This window comes from Suricata suricatta, chromosome 1 (genome assembly GCF_006229205.1).
Source record: "Suricata suricatta isolate VVHF042 chromosome 1, meerkat_22Aug2017_6uvM2_HiC, whole genome shotgun sequence".
Classification (NCBI taxonomy): Eukaryota; Metazoa; Chordata; class Mammalia; order Carnivora; family Herpestidae; genus Suricata; species Suricata suricatta.
Window position 1 is genome coordinate 68,179,167 of NC_043700.1, and position 15,045 is coordinate 68,194,211.

The 15,045-nt window shown below is 38.1% G+C and overlaps 1 pseudogene; it reads right to left on the reverse strand.

The window, feature by feature from the left end:
* Positions 1-331: 331 nt before the first annotated feature.
* Positions 332-1,101, reverse strand: LOC115302670 (annotated as a pseudogene).
* Between the last annotated feature and the right edge of the window lie 13,944 nt (positions 1,102-15,045).

Consider the following 15,045-nt stretch of genomic DNA (forward strand, 5'->3'; position numbering starts at 1 on the left):
AGTAGGGGAGGGTCAGAGAGAGGGAGACAGAGAATCTGAAGCAGGCTCCACCTCTGAGCTACCAGCACAGAGCCTGATGTGGGGCTCAAACCCACCAATCACCAGATCATGAGCTGAGCTGAAGTCATATGCTTAACCGACTGAGCCACCCAGGCACCCTTCCTTATTTGATATTTAAATACATTCTTTCCTGAAAAGCAGTAATTCTCCAATAAATTGTAGGGTGGAAAATAGGATCAGAATGGCATAAAAAAGTTATCTCTAATCACTTGAAAAATCTTTTTTTAATTTTTTTAATGTCTTGAGTTTATTTATTTATTTTTTACACTTATCATGCCATGAATTCATAGGGAATGAGTTCCAGCAGCTCAGACTCCTTTTCATTGGTTCTCCCAAAGTGTGCTTCTCTGGGTGGGGCAGACTGGCCCTTCAGTTGAACCCAAGTGCCTTTCTCTTTGGATTCCTTCTTTTTCTGATCATTTTCCTTTACACATTTCAGGAAACTCTCTTAGATATTTGAGTGCTTAGTATGCTCAATGGATACATTCATTCTCTTGGCAAGAATCTTGCTCTTATTTGTTTATAAGAATGCCAACATGCATTCATATACTCATGCATTAATATATTCATATACTCATGCTGGGTAACATTGTACTCCTCCAGTTTTGCCATGGTAATATTTGTGGGGCACTCTTTCTTGAAAAGTGCCCATTTCCTTGATGTCCACAATATCACTTTTCTTGTACAGACACATATATGTGGCCAAAGGATTAACTCCATGTTTCTTTTTTTTTAATGTTTATTTATTTTTGAGACACACACACACACACACACACACACACACACACACACACAGAGTGCAAGAAGGAGGGCAAGGCAGAGAGAAAGAAGGAGACAGAATTCGAAGCAGGCTCCAGACTCTGAGCTGTCAGCACAGAGCCAGACAGGGGGCTTGAACCCACAAACCACGAGATCATGCCCTTAGCCGAAGTCAGACACTTAAGTGGCTGAGCCACCCAGGGGCCCCGACTCCATGTTTCCAAAAGGCCTAGAGAACATAAGGCGGGTACCTCTCCTCTTTCCCTTTGTGTTGGTCATTTTGGCGAATTATTGGAAATGGTGGTTCTAGCCAAAAGGTAATCACTTGAAAAACTTACATGTATCCTAAAACAGGGTTTACAGACCTTGACGTACTGCATAGTTTTAGTCTGCATTAAAAACTACATGAAACTAACATGTAAGTAGCAAGAAGGAACATATTCAAACTGCTTGACTCTGAATCCTAACAATGTAATTGAAACTGAAACACTAACTGTGTTGTGACTTAACTGGAGTCACAACCATTAGACTCCAACTCCCGCAGCACCCTCCCTCCTCCCCTCATCACCTTCTCCCAGCTAGCCCCTGCCTTCCCTCAGAAAAAAAAAATCCAAAGAAGGAAAATATGTTTTTTTCTGCATAGCAATAGGAGAGGCATTGCTTATCTTCTCATTGGAGGGTTTGGTGTTTTGTTTTGTTTTGTTTTGTCCTGCTTCCAGGGGAAAAATGAATGGATATATCTCCTTGGGAGAATAGACATGTTGAGGGTAGCTAACGGGTAGACTATTCGAAAGAACCTGTGTCTATCTCTGCACATAGGACTGAACAAATCCCTCCCCACAACCATCCCCCAACTGACTATGTCCATTCCACCTCAGTTTTCTGCAAAGCTTAGAGACTGATGGCTAAATTTCTGTTGTGCTCCCGAATCTGCTTGACTTCTGGGGCACAGCGGCAGAGAGAGTGGCATGGGTCCACCCGTGGGGATAAAGTGGAATTTTGCAGTGCAAAGGAGCTTGAGACAAGAGCAGAGAGAAATGAAGGAGGAGTTGGTGGACAGAACATGAACCTAGCTGAGTGTAAAGATGGAGGTGAAGAGAAGTGTCATGGGCATGCCCTTCTTTGCAAGGACACAAATTTTTAAGTGCTTTCCTTCTTGACATTCACCGGAAAGTGCAAAATAGGATTTTCATCTCTTTCTCCTTAAGTTCTCCTCTTTTAAAGTTACTCTAAACTAGGGGTGCCTGGGTGGCTTGTTGGTTGAGCATCCAACTTAGGCTCAGGTCGTGATCTCAGGATTTGTGAGTTCGAACCCCGTGTCAGGCTCTGTGCTGACAGCTAGGGCCTGCAGCCTGCTTAAGATTCTGCGTCTCCTTCTTTCTCTGCTTTTCCCCCACTTGCGCCCTCTCTCTCAAAAAATAAACATTAAAAATTTAGTTTTATTTATTTTTATTTTTTTTAATGTTTTATTTGTTTTTGGTACAGAGAGAGACAGAGCATGAGAGGGGGAGGGGCAGAGAGAGAAGGAGACACAGAATCCGAAGCAGGCTCCAGGCTCTGAGCTAGCTGTCAACACAGAGCCGGACGCGGGGCTCGAACCCAGGAATGTGAGATCTGACCTGAGCCGAAGTCGGAGGCTTAACCGACTGAGCCACCCAGCTGCCCCTAAAAAATTTTTAATTAAAAAATGTTTTAATAAAGTCACTCTAAACTTTCCAGTAAGCCATTTGCCTTTCTCTGTATAGACAGTCTGCTGGTTTTCAGACTGAAACGAATAGTGCGGGGAGGAGGACAGGAACCTCGCACGTGGATGACTGTCTTCTGTGGGTTGGGAGAGACACGCTGCTCCATCAGAGTCACTACAACTTGGAAATACTAGATCCCTACCCCAAATTGCAGAGTTGGTGAGTAAAGAACTGGGACCCAAGCCCTTCTAAGTCCAAGTCCAGCATCACACCGAGCATACCAAGGTTTTCCACTTCAACATTTTATGGCTGAATTATGTCCTCTCGAAATTCATATGTTGAAATTCTCACTCTCAGTACCTTGGTATGTAACAGTGTTTGTAAATAGGTCTATTAAGGAATTAACTGAGAAGTTTAAGGGGTCATGTGGGTAAGCCCTAATCCAATATGGCCTGTGTCCTTATAAGAAGTAATTAGGACACAGAAATGCACAGGGGAAGGACCATGTGAAGACAGACACTGGGAGAATATGACCATCTTTAAGCCAAGAAAAGAGGCCTCAGGAGAAGCCAACTCTCCCCACACCTTGATCTTGGACTTCTAGTCTCTAGATCTGTGAGGAAAACATTTCTGTTCATTTACCTGGTGTGCGGTATTTTGTTGTGTCAGCCCTAGGAGACGAAGACACATTCTATTTGGAGTTGCCACTTTTCTGAGACAGAATAAAGAAAACAAAAAATATTACATTTGTAAATTATTTAAATAATAAATATTTATGAAGAAAATTAAATGAAAAAAAAAGAAACAAGAAGACCAAAATTCAACATTTGCAATATCCACCCTAAGGAGAACTTTTCTAGTTGCTTGAGAAACGTGTGGAAAGCAGCATTGTAAAGGGAGTGCTGGACTGATCTTTGACTGTGCCAACTAAGGATTGATTTCTATTCTCCTTTTTCTGTTCTGTGATTAATTTATTTTCCCTCAGAAAAAAAGTGACTCCGGACAAAGATGAATTTTAAACACACAGCAACAGCATTATAAATCTTGATTTAAGCTGGGTTTATAGAGTACTCAGCCAGTGCTCCAAGTCCTACTTGTCCTGAAGCAAGCAGTATATCAAAGTGATGTCACACAATATAAAATGGGATCTCAGAAGGTGTCCAATTTATTAGTTTCATGGCTTTCACACAAAACGGGGTGAAAATCAGTTTTTTAAAACCTGTTAGATTATCAAATGCAAAAGGTTTTACTAAAGTATCTTGCCATGAAACACCTTTAGATGGACAGAAAATGTGCTTTATTCTAGAAATATAATCGGTTTTGATGTAATGCTTGTTTTAAAAATGTGAATGTCCCAACAGGACTGATATGTTAGGAAACAAGCACAACATAACACTAATTTCACATTTGCTTATGTGTGACCTGGTCCATTAGAAACACTGGACAAACACAGAAAACTGTAGCTAGCTGAAGAAAAATGAGTAGAAACACATACACAGGCATAGACACACATCTCTGAACATCTACCAGCTGGCACCATTCACTGCATGTTATAAGCCACATCCATCCACATCTGGCATTAGAATTTTCTGTCCAATTTCTGCTAACCCTCTTCTACCATTCACAATAACTCACAAGCTATAAGCCTTCCAATGCCCACTTATACAAGCAAACATTTGGTCTTTTTCAGGGTAAAGCGATGAATTTACCATAATATCTATGGATTCCTTAACTGTTTAATATATATAAAACTGTGCTGCCATTTTTATTAGGCTCCTATCTTTTTTTATATGTAACTGACAATTTTTTTGAGTGTTATGCCCCTAGCCTCGTTTTCCCCCATAAGCTCTATAGTTTTTACAGCATGATTTTGCATAGTGCAGTGAATTTTAGAATTGTATATGTTATATTATAGCAAAAGTAACTGGACCTTGAATAGACACTGATCCTGCTCTCTGGAAATCTTTATCCATTGTTTTGTGTGTTGGTTAGCCCAACCCTCTGGGAGTTTGTTCTTTGTCTATTCTCCTTCTTAGCCAAATCTAAAGTAATACATGTGGTCTATGTCCTCCTTAAAGAACAGCCAGCTTTATTAGCCTATTTCCTGCACAAGGGGATGATGTTGCATTGGAAATAAAACAATCCATTGTGCCAGAGTACAGGAATATGATAGCACCAGCCTGTATTGTAGACAGACTCCTAAGGACAGGGAGGCATGTTCAGTCAGAGAAAGGCGAGGAAAAGGTATCAGGCAGACATAAATATTAATTACTGTAGTCACTAAAGCATGAGTGTGTGTCCTGACTCGGTATCAGAGCCAACTCTCACTATTTTATCCTGAGCCTCTTTAAATCCTTGTGACTTTTCTAGAATGTATAAGGATAAATCATCTCATTCATGTTGTACTTATTCCCTTAAATGTATGCCTTCTCAGCTGATTCTGTGTTAGGCTTGTCTACTCATACAATTGGACTCTTCAAACTTTGTTAAAGAGGCCAGTGGAATTCAAGAAACCCCCTTTTCTTCTAAACCATCCAGCTCCTGTACCTGGAGTTCAGGGTATTTTTCTTCACAAATTCCACCTGCAATAACTTGACTTTATTTGCCTCTGCACTTTCCTCATCTCATAATTTAATATCTCAGCCAATAATTATGTTTCTCTTATTAAGCCACAGACACCTCAAATTGCAAATGGATAATCAAGGGAAGATGTTATATATTATAGAAAATGAGAATGTCACATCGCCTCATAGAACCTGCCTTAATAGAGGGAAGATTATGAAGTCCCACAACTGATAATCAGATGATGATTTCCATAGAGAGCTCCTCAGAAACCAAGTAATGTCTTTAGGTCAGAGTATCATATTGGGAATTCTGACATGGTGAGGGTTCTGACATGATGGGTTCAGAAGAAATAAGTGACATTCTCAAGATGATCCAAATAGTACAAAATCTTCAAATCTTGTTTGGGTGCCCTTTCCAAGAATTGTAGTATGCTGTCTCATTGAATGGAAACTTTAGACCTTGTTTCATATAAGAAGACTCAGAAAAAGCAACCTTATAGCTTTCAGATACCTAAAAGAGCATCTCAGTGTAGATGTTAGACTTAAGTTGTATCTTCCCAAAAAGATATGTTGAGGGGCGATGGGGTGGCCCAGTTGGTTGAGCATATGACCCTTGATTTTGGCTCATGTCATGGTCTCATGGTTTGTTGAATTTAAACCCTGCATTGGCTCTGTACTAACAGTATGGCGCCTGCTTAGGATTCTCAGTCTCCCCTCTCTCTCTGCCCCTTCCCTGCTCGCACACTCTCTCTCTCAAAAATAAGTAAATAAACATTTTTTAAAAATGTCTGTTGCAGTCCTAACTCCAGGCACCTATGAATATGACCTTTTTTTTTTGAAATAGAGTCTTTATAGATACCATTAATATGAAATCATTAAAGGGGGCCCTAATCTAATAGGACTGGTGTTCTTATTAAGAAGGTGTTTATACAGGGAAAAGACAGCTATGTGATAATGCAGGCCACTGCACTGGAGTGATGTATCTACACCAGAATTTAGGAAAACACCATGAAGGATTCTTCTGCAGTATTTAGAGACAGCATGGACCCATCAACACCATGATCTCCGAATTCGAGCTTCCAGAAATGTGACACAATAAATTTCTGTTGCTTTAACCCTTTCTTCCAACCCTTCCCGTGGTGCTCTGTTATGATGGCCCTAGGAACATAAGACAGCAACCATTTTCATATGAGAGCGGACACTGAAACCTGACACAAGAAGGTTGTAGCAGACATTGTAGTTACCTTGCCAAAGTCCATTAGTGACTCATCACTTTTCTTCCCTGCTGAGAGAGCACTGAATCGGCTCAGACCCTGAATATCTGTTGTGTACCTGGACACTCCCGGTGATCCCATTTCCTTTACCAGTAATTTTTTTTTTCCTGTGGTGAGCACATTTGCAGTACTGTCCAATGAGTTGTCAGCATTGCATAAACCTGCTGTGGGGCTTCTGAGAAGGTTTACTTTGTCTTAGTAAGCAACATACGACAGAGATTTACTCCTCTCTGCCTTTGGACATTGTAACGTGAAAAGAATATCTAATATCTATGCAGCTTCATCCAGTTTACATGATTGTTCACATTGTTTAGCTATGAAGGGAAAACCAAAAAGAGTCACAGCGAGAATTTAACCCGTAACGACCTTATTCTGGGCTTCCTGCTGTGACACATCCTAAGTGTCTTATTGTTTAGTTGGAGTTTCTTTACTTGTTCCTGAAAGCATGCCAATAGATAACTTATGTGAAAGCAACAGAAAGTGTAAGGTCACAAGTCTAAACCAAACAGACTCCATGACAGGCTTTAAGATCCCCCTCTGATCTAGAAGGCCTAGGTTTCAGTTCCCTGAAACTAATAGGCAATTACACATTGCCTAGAGCAAGAGAGACCACCTTCCCAGCACCCAATCAAGGAAGGCCAGCTACCACTCTCCACATTCCTACGGGGGAGGCCTGCAGATGGGAACTTTAGATAGGACCCTGTTACCTAATGTTAAAGTTAACCCAATAGTCGCTGAACAAGACCCTAGGCTCACCCTGTAATTGGTTGAACTTAAAGGTACTCTAAATGTTGTAATTGGATCCCGCCAAAAGTAACGAATACTCTAGACAATGTGAATGGTTAAATCTGCTGTCAATAATATTGTATAATAATGATTGGATCACTGTTACCTATGTCACAATTTCTTGTAACTCCCCCTCCCCAAACCCCATAAAAACCCTGCTCAGCTCTTGTTCGGGGCTCTCAGCACGAATCCACAGCATTGGTGAAGTCTGTGAGCCCAAGCCCGTAATAAAGTCCTTTGCCTTTGCATGTGTGCCTCGATCTCCCTGGTGGTCTCTGGTCATTGAGGATACTGTGTTCTGGGCATAACACTAGATTTTCCATGTTCTCACTCTACTGTTCACAGGAAGGCAGTGCCTCAAGGCCATCTTTTAGTGGCATCTGCAGTTCCAGACACTGTCTGTGTTTTCTGCTAGAGGCTGCCAATTGGCTTGTATAAATCAAAAGAGCATTTCCCCATTTCAGATTATTTCTTTTATGCAAAGTGTATTTGGCAAGAGTTGTATATTATTTGGTAGAAGAAGCAGCACAGGAAATAACATATTTTGCTTTATAACAAATGAGAATATGAAAATACTTAAGTTCTCTCAACAGTTTGTATTCTAGAAACTGCCTTTGTAAGTGATAATGATCTCTGACAATCATTCTCTCTCTATTCTTCAAATCCTTTTCTGATTGTCCACATGATGATGAACCTAAATACTATAAAAAATATCAGTTTGGGGAAGGATCAAAAATTCATTTGACCCCACCATCTGATATTTGAGCTCTCTATGCGATGTCCTGACTGAAACCACCTGGTCTTTTTATTTACCTCCCAGTGTCAGGACACTCACTTCAATTTGGGAAAGGCTCTCTATCTTCAGAGAGTTCTGATGTATAAAAAGTTCTCTTCTCAAAGTTAAAATACCTCTTCTTGGATATTTTCTAAGTGGCCTTAATTCTACCCACTAGCACCACAGAAAAGTTCAATTCCTCTTCATGTAATAGCCCAATTATTGTTTGAAGACAGCCACCTAATGAGTCCGTGTCTTTTCCCCAGTAGACCGATTCTTATCTACAGATAAAAACAAATCTCTATTATTCCTATTGCTTTATGTAAGACCTGCAAATTACTAAGACAGTAGGTGTTAATGGAACTGCCCTGAGCTAATCAGAAATCTCCTATATGGTCATATTATTCATAGAATACAGGACCCAGTTAAAATTTTCTGTCCATTACATTCTCAGAATGCAAACCAATTTAAAGTAAATTACATTACAAATAATTACCATCACACACACACACACACACACACACACACACACACACACACACCCTTCACAATTATCCTTCCAATGCAGTTGATTGGGGCCATCCTTTTTTTAGTCATTATAATTTTATGAACGCATTGTGAAGTTCAGGGAATCTCTTAAGTATTTATATTCTCTGCAGCTAGTCTCTCAGGCTTAAGTACTTGGATATTTATGTTACACTCGCATTATCCCCATAACATATTATCTTGATAGCTTTGGCCCATAGTTCCAACAATTTATTACTTTTTGGATCATGGGCCAAACATCCACACAATTATGATTTCACACAGTTTCATTTTTTTCTTAAACTTCATATACATCTATGGGGCCAATGTGAGCCTCTTCTTTTATCATCAACTTAAGTTGACCCTTGTCTCTAAATGGCAAAATTTCATCTTTGTAATTTTAAGACCCCCTGTTGACATTATCGAGATTTGTCTTTAAACTCCAGGAAGGCTTGAATGATTCCAGTGGGATGTGAGGCAGATGGTGAGGGGGGTGGCGGGGAGGGAGTATGTCTGCTCAGGGTGTCATCTATGTTGGAATCTGTTGGGCCCTTCTCATGCTCATGACAACTTAGATCTTATTACATGCAGGTCCTGCCATATTATATGTTGTTCCCGTCCAAAAGTTCCCTTCAGGTTCTCTTCTCTTTCTGGGACACACTGGACTCTGCACACAGTTCAAACTTTTGCTCTGTTGCAAATATGAAGCTTATAGAGTCTGGGGTAGGATTCTACTTGTCTAGACACACGATGCAGTTGTAGCTACTCCATTGATATCCTCTGTATCCAGGAGAGGGCACACAGTTCCCTACTGCCATCTTCCTCTCCACTCACCCTGGTGGGGCATGAAGTCAGGACCCAGGCACCTGAGGAAGCTCTCAGCATCAAAACTCACGTCACCCACTTCTCACCCAATTCTTTTTCTCCAACCAGAAGAATCTTTAGCTTAGAGGCAAAAATTCATGTTTCTCTGTGTATTTATACAAATGCATTATGTTACTAGTATACTGTAAGACCTAAACTTTAAACTCAGGAGCCAATAGAGAAGACTTTTTCCCTGTTCTACATTCGTTCCCTATAGCAACAAATACTCAGCTGACTGGGTGGGAGGTAGCATCAAGAGAAAAATGGACGCGTCAGATGAAAATACTCAGGCTAATATTTCTAAATATTATAATAATACCTAACATTTATGATCAATAAATAATACCACAGAGAACAGAATTGAGAACAGAGATCTCTGGTGTATAACCAGGAACTAGAAACAATCCTTGAAGTCAAAACAATTCCTGAATTTTTACCTATGTAAACAGTATTGATGTTCAAAAAGTTATTTTTCAAAAGTAAAATCTCTCTCTTTGCGTATTTGATCAAATAGCTCTAATTTTACCCAGAGAAAGATGCCTCGGTGACTCAGTTGTTTCAGTGTTTGACTTTGGCTCAGGTCATGATCTCATGGTTTGTGGGTGAGGCCCATGTCAGGCTTTATGCTGACAGCTCAGAGCCTGGAGCCTGCTTTGGATTCTGTGTCTCCCTCCCTCTCTGCCCCTCCCCTGCTCATGCTCTATCTGTCTCTCAAAAATAAATAAATGTTAAAAAAATTAATTCTACACAGGGAGCTACCAAAATATATTCTTTATATATATAAAGAAGTCCAAGTGGGATTTATCCCAGTTTAAAATACAAAATCAGTTAATATAATACACTATATTATAGAATAAAAAAAGTAAAACAAAACTGTTGTTTTTATATATAAATGCAAAAAAAGGATTTGAAGATATCCAACATAGTTTCAAGATAAAAAATGTTGGACAAACTGAATAGAAGAAGATTTCCACAACTTGATAAGGGATCTGTGAAAAATTTGCACCTAAGACCATACATAATAGTGAAAGAATTAATGTTTTCCCCTAAAGTCAGAAATAAATCAATCTGTCCAGTTTCACCACACATATTTAACTGGGCATTTCACATAGTATAACAAGCAAGAAAATGAAATAAAAATTATTAGAATTTAAAAAGGAAAAGTAAAATTGTCTTTATTCACAGACAATACAATCTTATATATAAAACATAAAAATAATAATAGAATTAGTGAGGAAGATTAATGAAGTCACAGAATATAAAACCAATGCACAAAGATCACTTGTGTTTTTTATATAAGCAATTAACAATATGAAAACAATATTAAGAAAATGATCACTTTTGCAATAACATCACAAAGAAGAATATAGGAGTACATTTAATAAAATAAATTCAGGGCCTGTACACTGAAAACTACAAAAAGAATGCGGAGAGAATTTTAAAAAGTTATAAATATAAGGAGAGATGCTCCCATGTTCATGTATGTAGAAAATTCTAAATATTAATATAGCAATTCATCCTAAATTTCATCTGTATTTCAGTACAATCCCTGCTGAAATCCCAGAGTAATATTTTTTGGGAAAAATTTGCAAGCTGATCCTAACATATATATGGTAATGAAAGTAACTCAGAATAACTCAAACAATTTTGAAAAAGAAAAACAAAATTGGAGGACTAACACCTTGGTACTAGAATAAAGATAGACATATAGATTGAAGTAACACAGAGAGTCAAAGAATCAGCCCTTATAGTTATGATCCATTGATTTTCAGCAAATTTGCCTCTATAAACCAATAGGGAAAGGATAGTCTTTGCAACAAAGGATGCTGAAGCAATGGATAAGCATATGCCAAACCAACGAACAAATATCAACTTAGACACTGTGTTGGATAAACCTTAGGATTAACCCCCAATATTTCCACTGTATTGTGCCTATGCTTTTGTTTAATCCTCTCCCCTTGAGTGCTGCTGGAACCTACGACTTGTGTCTAACTAATAAGAAATGCCAAAAGTGATGGGATGTCACTCCTTGATCAGGTAATGGTATATGTAGCAAAAGTGATGAGAAATGATGCCCATAATTACATTGTGTCATATAAGACTCTCCTAGCAAGCTTCAGTGAGAGAGTCTTCTTGCTAACTTGATGAAGTGTTCATCTATATTGAGGAAACTTACATGGCGAGGAACTATGAGTTGCCTCTTCCAGCAAACATCCAGAAGAAAGTCATTCCCTTTAGTCACATAGCCATAGGAAATGAATTCTGCCAACAGCTTGAATGAGGTTGGAAATGGTTCTTTCCCTAATTAAGTTTCCAGATAAAAATGTGGCCCAGTTGACACCTTGATTGTGGCCTTGTGAGATTCTGGGTAGAGAACCCAGCTTCACTGTGCCCAAACTGAGCCCAAGGAAACTATGAGATGATTAATGTGTGTTGTTTTAAGCTCCTAAATCTGTGTTAATCTGTTAGGCATCAATAGAAAATTAGTACAGACCCATACTCCATACAAAAACTAATTAAAAATAGATCAAAGTCCTAAATGCAAGTCTTAAAAGTATAAAAGTAGGAGAACATTTTTGTGTCCTTTAGTTAAGCAAAGATTATTAAAAGCATCATCTATAAAAGAAAAATACATAAATTGGATTTTATCAAAATTTAAACATTTTTTTCTTTAAATTCATCATTCAGAAAGTGAAAATATGGAGTGCCTGCATGGTTCAGTCAGTTAAGGGTCTGACTTCAGCTCATGTCATGATCTCATGGTTCATGACTTTGAGCTCCATGTCAGGCTCTGTGCTGACAGCTCAAAGCCTGGAGCCTGCTTTGAATTCTCTGACTCCCTCTCTCTCTCTGTTCCCTGCTTGCATGCTCTCTCTCTCTCTCTCTCTCACTCAAAAATAAATAAACATTAAAAATTAAAAAAAATAGAAAGTGAAAATATAAGCATAAATCATAGGATATATTTACAAATAATTTTTCTGATAATGGACTTATATCTAGAAATAAAAAGTAATCTTATGACTGAATAAGAAGAAAAATAACCATTTTTAAATGGGCAAAATATTTAAATAGGCATTTTACTAAAAAACATAAAGCAGATGAAAGGAAGTTCAACATCATTATTCATAGCGAAATGAAAGTCAAGATACAATAATATGCCACATTATACATAATATGTCATAAAATGAAAAAATCAAGTTGTCATAAAGATATGGAAAATCTGGAATCCTCACAAATTATTGATATGACTGTTATAAAATATTACAGTTACTTTAGAAAACAGTATGCCACTTTTTAGTGTTTTTTTTTAATATTTGCTTATTTTTGAGTGAGAGAAAGACCAACAGAGCATGAGGCAGAGAAAGAGGGAGACACAGAATCTGAAGCAGGCTCCAGGCTCTGAGCTGTCAGCACAAAGCCCAACGTGGGGCTCAAACCCATGAACCATGAGATCCTGACCTGAGCCGAAGTCAGATAGTTAACTGACTTAGCTACCCAGATCCTCCATTGTTTTTTAACATAAACATGCATGGCCATATGAGGCCATATGCAGAATTCAAAGTGAGTCCCCCAAGATTTTCTTCCCCAAATACCCAGGACTGTGAATATAGTGAAATATCATACTTGTTTATGTTAGGTTATGTCTTAGTCAGTTTGAGCTGCTATAAAAAATACCAAAGACTAAAATATCTTGAACAGAAATTTATTTCTCCTAGTTCTGAAGGCTGGAAAATCCAAATTCAAGGTACCAGCAGAGTCAGTGCCTGCTGAGATCACTCTTCCTGGTTTGCAGATGACCATTATATCCTCTCAAGGCAGAGAGAGCAGAGGAAGTAAGCTCTCTTGCGTCTCATAAGGGCACTAATCCCATCCAGCAGTTCCAGAAGTTATTAACTCTCAAAGAATTAACTCTCAAACTCACATTAGGATTTAGGATTTCAACCGATGAATTTGGAGGGGAGGGTAGACATTAAGTCCACTGTAGGCTATATGTCAAAAGAGATTTTGCAGATAGAGTTAAGGTTACTAACCAGTTGACTTAGAAGTTTAAAGGGAGGTTATACAGGTGCACTCAATCTAATCACATGAGCCCTTTAAAAACAGAGCATTTTTTCCAACTGATGGAGCAAGTGAACTTCACAGAGATCTGAAACAGATGAAGAGTTTGACATGCCATTTCTGGGTGGAAGATGGCAGGTGCCGCCTGATAAAGAATGATTATCTTTAGAACCTGACAGGAGTTCCTGGCTCATGGCCAACAAGGAAGAGAGACTTTGGTGCTACAACAGAAAGAAACTAAATCTTGCCAACAATCTGAATGATATTTGGAATTCTCCAATCTTCAAGTAGGAGCCCAACTGACCTACAATTTAATTCTGATCTTATGAGACCCTAAGCAGAGAACTGAAGTAAGCTAGTCTAGACATTTGACCTACAGAACTGTGAGGAAATAAATGAGTGCTGTTTCTAGTATTTGTTATGCAGCAATAGAAAAAAAAATATGCCACACAACCCAGTAATTCTACTCATCAGGATCTACCCATGAGAGAAAAAAACCTATTTCCACACAAAGACTTGTACATGAATGCTCATGGCAGCATTATTTTTAATTACCAAAATTTGGAGATAATCCAAATGCCCATCACCTGGTGAATAGTTAAACAAACTGTGGTGTATACAAACAAAAGAATACAACTTAATAATAAAAAGAAACAGCTACTGATGCAGAAAATAAAATGGACATACTCCTATATTATGTTACAAAGCCTCTAAGTGTTATGCTAAGTGAAAGAAGACAGACACAAAACACTACAAATTCCATGAATCCATTTACATGCAGTTTTGATAAATTATAAAGACAGAAAGCAGATGAGTGGTTTTCTGAGTCTGAGGAAAGACTCATTGCATACAAGCATATAAAGACAGAAAGCAGATGAGTGGTTTTCTGAGTCTGAGGAAAGACTCATTGCATACAAGCATGAAGGAAATTTTGGGGATTAAAAAGTGTTCTAAAATTGAATTATTGAGATTGTTGCAACACTATTAATTTATTGAGAATCATTGAACTAATACACTTACAAATGAGTTGTTGCATAGTATAAAATAATGAAAAATAATATAAAACTACATAAGAAAAAAAGTTCCCACACATTTTCCAGAATAATATTCCTGAATACTGCTCAGGATGTGGAGCAAATGGAAGTTTCATACATAGCTGGTGGGAATATAAATTAGTATATTCACCCACCATTCATGACTCATAGCCCATCTAATCCTGATTACCTCCCAAAGGCCCCACCTCCGGATACCATCATGTTGAGGGCTAGAGTTTTAACATATTAATTTCGCAGGGATACAAACATTCAGTCTATAGTGCGTACCAAAGCTGAATACAAATATACACTATGACTCAGTAATTATACTCTTACATATACACCCATCAGTAATAAGTATTTCTATAAAAATATAGAAAAATATTCATAGTTCTGTTCATAACTAAAAACTGGAAAAACCCATCCACAGTAAATTGGAGAAATAGAAATAAATATTCTGGAGAATATATATATATATATATATATATATACATATATATACATATATATATATATATACATATATATACATATATATATACACACACACACACATATATATATGTGTGTGTGTGCAATACTACCCAGCAGTGAAAAAAACATAAATAGGTATTCAACAACTTAAATGAATTTAACAGAACTAATGTTGAACAAAAGAAA